We start from the raw sequence: 6,458 nt of genomic DNA, 5'->3' as shown, positions 1-6,458 counted from the left end.
GTTGTTCGCTACAGCTAGATCAGCCAGTCTAGGGTGAAGAATGTCTTTATCAAATCGAGGGCGCCTGAGAAACGCCAAAACAGGCTTCCGTCATGATTAGTATGGCTATAACGACTCACTGGAATATGTTATATTAACTAGAAATTTATGCACGGAAAACATCATAAATAAATTTTGGCACATTGTGTTGACTATCCTATGCATGGTGGTGATGGTCCGCATTTGTTGTGCTGACTGTCCTTGTTCATTACGTAGAATGTCCACAATAGCCATGATTGATTGCTTTCACCTAACAAGTATTAGAGTCTTATTACTGCTATTTTACAAATTAGAAAACGATTTTATACGATTTTGGTAACAAGAAACTAGAATGCACACACTCAATTATGCTCGATAAGAAGAACAAGATTTACAACTTTATTCTCTATTTGAAAATTGGAGATTTCTCGGAAACGGTTGGCTAATACTATTCAAAAGAAATATTCTCGAACATAGCTAGGCTTTACAAATTTCACTACTTTTCAAAATCACTCCCTTTAAAGATGAGCAAAAGTAACGACATGCACACATATATCCAAGATTTTCAAAGCAAGGCTTCAAACGGTTCCATAGAAAATATCGGATTTTCTAAAAGTACAATAAGAACGATTCTAAACAAGTGTAAACGATTTTATACAAAATGCTTATGAACTCACCAACTTTTTAGTTGACGCTTTTCAAAACGACTTGTATTCTCAGGGATCTAGTAAGCAGGTAACAAGGGACGCAGATGCAGGATTATTTAGATGTAGTTTAGAATTTTTCGGCTTATATCTCTTTTGTGTAACTCGAAGAACGAATACAGTATGTAAACAATGTAAGTTTGTTATCTCAATGTATGATGTTTGGATTGCTTTGTTTAATTTATATTCAATTGTTATGATACTGCATAATGAAGTCATCCGCCTCCGAACGTTTCTGCCGTCTGGTCCGGGGGTGTGATAGACAATGTCTTCGTAAGGTTGTTGATGGACATTTTACAGCATGAGTGAAAGTTTTATGTTCTCCGGGGGTTGCTCCATTTGGGGGTGATACCACAAAGGCATTGGAGGATAAAAATCCATACAAGCCACTACCTTCCATGCCCAACATCATATTTTCACAACCTTCCCTTGTAGTGGATGTTGACAATGTCCTTAGAGGAATTAAATCCTTCCCTAAAGGTACCTCGTGTGGGAGAGATGGGTTGAGAGCTCAACAAATTTTGGATGCTCTTTGTGGAGAAGGTTCAACTATAGCCAAAGACCTCATATGTGTTAGTACATCTGTGGTTAATCTATGGCTAGGGGGAGATGCCCTTCGAGTTTGGTAGAATTTGTTGCCTCTGCTCCTCTTATGCCTCTCTTAAAACCTAACAAGGGAATACAACCTATTGTGGTAGGCACTATATGAAGACGTTTGGTTTCCAAGTTGGCTATGAAATGTGTTGATAAAAAAAATAGCCAAGTATCTCAATGATTTTTAGTTCGGGTTCGGGGTGTCGGGTGGCGCTGAGACCAAATTACATAGCGCCAATAGGGTGTTGAGTGAGCTCCACGATGACGGATCTCTTTCCATGCTTATCGTAGACTTCTCTAATTCCTTTAACCTTGCCGATAGATCCCTATTACTTAATGAGGTCAGATTTAGATGTCCTTCTATATCCTTGTGGGTAGAATTCCTTTATGATCAAGCAACAAGGTTGTATCTAGGCAACACACATATTTGGTCCACTACTGGGGTTCAACAAGGAGACCCCTTGGGAGCACTTCTCTTTTCCATTATGTTGCACCCACTCTTTCATAATATTAGAGACAATTGCAAGCTTCTTCTCCATACATGGTACCTTGATGATGGCACACTTTATTGGAGATTCGGAGGAGGTAGCCAAAGTGTTGGACATCATTATGGTGATTGGACCAAAATTGGGCCTTCAGCTGAATATCAAGAAAACCGAGCTCTTTTGGCTCTTGTGTGATGGTGAGAAGCTACGTGATGGGCTATTCTCGGCTGGCATCGGTAGGCCACCTTTGGGGGTGAAACTTCTTTGGGGGGGGGGGGGGGGGGGGGATATTAGTATAGATGCTACTTTCATTAGCAGCTTAGCCATAAAGAGATACAAAAACGCTATGAATTTGATGTGCCTTCTTCCATAATTGTCTAACCCCCAGAATGAGCTCCTTCTGCTTGGGTCTTGTATGGGTATTTCTAATATTTTCTTTGGGTTGAGGATGTGCCAACCCGTTCACATGGAGGAGGAGGCAATATTCTTTGACAATGGGTTGTGCGAGGCGATTGAGGACATTGTGGTTTGTGGTGGCCCTTTCTTTGGCGACATATAGTGGCGAATTACTTTCTTACCCATCAGGTTTGGTGGTTTGGGTTTATACTCAGCAATAGAGGCTACCTCATATGCTTTTATTGCCTTAAGGGCCCAATCTTGAGTATTGCAAGACTATATTTTACGGGATAGCAGCATATATGGTATGGATTCTAATTATGATTGTGCATTGGCTTCTCTTCATAACAAGCTTCCGGATATTGACCTTAGCAGTCTTACTACTAAAGACACCCCCCCCCCCTAAATCCCAGAATACATTGGCGAGTGCCCTTTTTCATAAAATTGTCCAAGATATGGAAGTGCATCTCAACATGACGGCTTGGCAGAAAGTGGTTTTCCAGTGCTTACGTGTACCACAAGCTCAAGATTTTCTTCTAACTATCCCTGTAGATGGGATTGGCCAACATATGTCACCTGTGGAGTATAGTACTATTCTCAAATATCGACTCATGATTCCAATATTCCCAACTGATGAGATATGTCTGGTGTGTCGTAAGGTCTGTTTGGACTCTTTTGGAGAGCATACAGTTCACTGTAAAGAACTCCTCGGGTTCAAATACAGGCATGATATGGTTAGGGATGTTTTGTTTGATATATTTAAGCGTGTCGGGGTTTCGGCCAAGAAAGAGGCACCTGTGAATTTCTCGACTGACCTAGCACAAGGAAGGTCAACCCTTAAAGGCATGTGTGAACCTTACAGGGGTATCCTCTCTCGTAGGCTTGAGGGTTGGGGGTTTCACGGCAGGACAGTATGTTTTAAAAGCTGCTACATGCAAAGTCACCAACATGTGAAATCATGCATGGAAAATCAACACGTGTTCATACCATTTGCATTTGATACGTTTTGTTTCCTCCCGTCGGATGCGATAAAGTTTCTTAATAGAGTACAACGAATCATGCACAACAATGTTATATCTCCTAGATCTATGAATGTAGTATTTAAAATAACTAGTTTTACCATACAAAAAGGTTTACTGGCGCAACTTGTTACTCGTTTGTCATCTCTCTCGTTGTACAATGATATTTAAACTCAAGTATCTTACTCAAAACATGTGTTTGGAAACATAACATTTTATTTTTTTAAAAAAATGAATATGTTAATCATATAATATATTAATAAATCATTTATTTTGTTTATAACGGGCAAGAAAGTTTTGGAAATAAAGCCCAACATCTAGCAAGGAACGTGATGAAGGCAACATGAACAAAAGTTATGTACTAGAACAATACCACTTAGCCCAATTAAACACTAAAGAAATGATATTATCAGCAACCATGGTAAAAAGAAAAAAATATCATATTAAAAATTCTTTTATTACTTACCTTTCAAATACACCAAAACAAAAGAAGTAATCCCATGTAATAATATAAAGATAAAAGACAAGACAAGACAAAGTGAATTGAGGATAGAATTTATAACATTCATTTTGATAGTATTTAGGGTACGTCGTGTCCATGCAATTGCATCCATAAGGGAAGAGGGAGTCATTCCCTTTCAACCCACTGTTACATCATTTTTTTTTCATCATCTTTTTCAACTCACAACATACGGAAACACTATCTTTTGAACTCATTCAACCCATTCAATTAAAAATACAAAACAATCAAATGTAAAATTTTAATTAGCAATAGAATTACCGACGGTACCACTCTCGCATTAACGGGTTGGTTAATTGGTTTCACTAACTCACTTCGTCATCTCTCTCTATTTTCTCTCTTATTTTCTCTTGTACCATGTGTTTTAAAACTTGTACTTTAGTTGGTTTGTATTTTTTTTAATTGAATGAGTTGAGAAAAGATATGATTTTCGTGTGTTGTGGGTTGGAAAACATGAAGAAAAAAAATAGACAAAAATTGATATGACAGTGGTTCAGTGAGTTGGGATGGAACGACTCCCTCCTTCCTAAAGGGCCACCTTTTCATTTTTCAATTTCAAAAGGCTGGAAATTATCATGATTTTGTGTTACAAATTTGTAGGGGTGAGCAAAAACCGAACCCACTATAGAAAAACCGACAAAACCGCAATAAACCGCAACCGAAAAACCGAAACCGATTCAAAAACCAATGGTGTGGATTTAATTTTTGCAAAAACCGAAGGTCAACGGTGCGGTGCGGTTTCTATCCTAAAAACCGGTTCATCAAAACCGAACCGCACCGCAAGCGTGTATAGTAATAAATCAATCAATGTATATTATCTACATTCTATTTAAAATAGTTATAAACGATAATATATTTATTATATGTTTATTTTGTGTTTGTATAAAACTATATGGGGTGCAAAAGAAATGTTCTATTGTTAGTCAAACGTACTAATCGATTACATGTAATAAGCTTGTAACAAATTAAGTCAAAATCAACCAACCTTTAATCATTAATTAGTTTGTGAGAGTGGTCACAAGTTGTATTTTAAGCGACTTACAATTTTTGATTATGTAATTTTGTTTTGAGCTGAAAATGAATGTATTAAAAAAACAGCACGATACAAGCTTATATGCACATGGTTTTCAGTTCTTACAGTTTTAAAAACCGCACAAAAAAACATAAAAAAAAACTGCATCAAATTCTTAACACTGTTTAAAAACCGAAACCGCACCGATACAAACCGAAACCGCATTTAAAAACCGAAAAACCGAACCATTGCAAAACCGCACCAAACCGCACCATGCTCACCCCTACAAATTTGTCAAATGTGATTTAAAAACCTCTACTTTGCAATTATTGATTCCCAAAACAAAGCGAAAAAACCATATTAGAATTGTTTAGGGTTTGGTTTTAACCAAAACTTAACTACTTTTATTGTTCTTCAATACTGTTCAGAAACTTAGTTTTATACTCAAATAATTTAGAATTAATAAATACAAATATAAGAGCTCTTTATTAGTTTAATTATATACTATTCTAAAAAAGTTGAACAAAAACAGGTCCTACCGGGAGTCGAACCCAGGTCGCTGGATTCAAAGTCCAGAGTGCTAACCACTACACCATAGAACCGATGTTGCTTTCCTTGGTACTTTTACTAATTTATCACGTGATAATTGCAGCTTCGTTGGTAAAAAACAACTGCACCAGCCGGGAATCGAACCCGGGTCTGTACCGTGGCAGGGTACTATTCTACCACTAGACCACTGGTGCTACTATATTAATTCATGTGGTTAGTTTATTAGTAAATTGTATAGGATTTTCACCTTTAAAAATTTAATTTCTCTAATTTACAAGATAAATTATAATACTTTTTCAATATATAAGAGTCATATTATATTTAAATGTACGATTAATGGAGAACAGTGACCATAAAACTTATAAGAAGCATTTTATATGATTTATCTAATAACTACGAGTTATTTTAGCATTGCATCCCATGTTATTATTATATGGCTCCTGTTGAATTCTTATTCAGAAAAAAATAAAAAATAAATAAAATAGATTGACACAATCAAGTTGGATTTATTTTCTTGATAATGGATTATATTATGTTCCATAATAAAGTTACTTGTCCTTTTGGTTTGGTTTGTCAATTGTGGCATGAAAGTTGACACATTTCTTTCAAGAGTAAACCTTATTGAGGAATGTATGCATTATGACATATTGAAAGCAGAAAGAACAATTAAATTGAGAAACCTTTATGTTGAATTATATGTATGTATATGGGTTAAATTTAAAATACAAATACAAAATGCACTAGAATTGAGAGAGATCAAGAACTAAATTATTAAAAAAAAATTAATAAATAAATAAATAAATCGGATTGATTTCAAATAATGGTCGAACAAAAACTTAAACCCATAAAAATCAATAATCCTAACAATTGAACAAAAAAAACTATATCTCTACATAGACCAAAAAAGGGCAAAACAAATGATCAAAATTCAAAAACAACTAATAAAAGGCCAATGACTTAAGCCATTGGTTTGGAATCGTTCAAAGATTTATCCAATCTTATTTTAATCCAGAATCAGTATGATTCAAAAAAAAAAAATTCAGCCTTAAAAAATAACTAATCCTAAAACTCTTTATAATAGGCCCAATGCATTCTATTTGAGAGCATGTAGTGTATTGATAGGAACGACTAAAAGTTACATCAAAAGCCATATATTTGTAG

At 35.6% G+C, this 6,458-nt stretch overlaps 2 non-coding genes across 2 annotated transcripts; both read right to left on the bottom strand.

Moving 5' to 3' along the window:
- Positions 1 to 5,278: 5,278 nt before the first annotated feature.
- Positions 5,279 to 5,350, bottom strand: TRNAQ-UUG (transfer RNA glutamine (anticodon UUG)). Its single transcript has one exon. It is a non-coding gene; the product is annotated as a tRNA-Gln (tRNA).
- Positions 5,351 to 5,420: 70 nt separating this feature from the next.
- TRNAG-GCC (transfer RNA glycine (anticodon GCC)) lies at positions 5,421 to 5,491 on the bottom strand. The gene has a single exon. It is a non-coding gene; the product is annotated as a tRNA-Gly (tRNA).
- Between the last annotated feature and the right edge of the window lie 967 nt (positions 5,492 to 6,458).

This window comes from Lactuca saligna, chromosome 3 (assembly GCF_052625555.1).
Source record: "Lactuca saligna cultivar CGN05327 chromosome 3, ASM5262555v1, whole genome shotgun sequence".
In the NCBI taxonomy this organism is placed as follows: Eukaryota; Viridiplantae; Streptophyta; class Magnoliopsida; order Asterales; family Asteraceae; genus Lactuca; species Lactuca saligna.
This window is presented reverse-complemented; position numbering and strand designations above follow the sequence as displayed.